This window comes from Arachis duranensis, chromosome 5, assembly GCF_000817695.3.
Source record: "Arachis duranensis cultivar V14167 chromosome 5, aradu.V14167.gnm2.J7QH, whole genome shotgun sequence".
NCBI lineage: Eukaryota > Viridiplantae > Streptophyta > Magnoliopsida > Fabales > Fabaceae > Arachis > Arachis duranensis.
The window spans coordinates 90730206-90730563 of record NC_029776.3 but is presented as its reverse complement, the minus strand read 5'-3'; positions in this window follow the sequence as shown (position 1 = coordinate 90730563).

Here is a 358-nt window from a genome sequence, read left to right as displayed (position 1 = left end):
AAGTGTTTAAAATTATTTTATAATATTTATTAAAAAGAATTTAAGAGACTAGCACTTGTATCAAAATTTGGTAAGCACTTAGTCAACAAAAGAAAAAATGAATAATTTTTTATTATTAAATGAAATCTCACACTATTAAAAACATTATTAATAACTAATTAATAGTTACAATTTACAAATCACAAAATCTGCTGGTTCCTAACACTCCTCTATTTATTAATCGCTATTATCACTTATTTGATTTCGTGCAACACGCTAATTTCATTATAATTTTTATGCATTTAAAGATTTTAAAATTTTTTTAGACAATAAATTAACTATTAATATAAAAAAATTTAATTATCACATCAGGTAACCA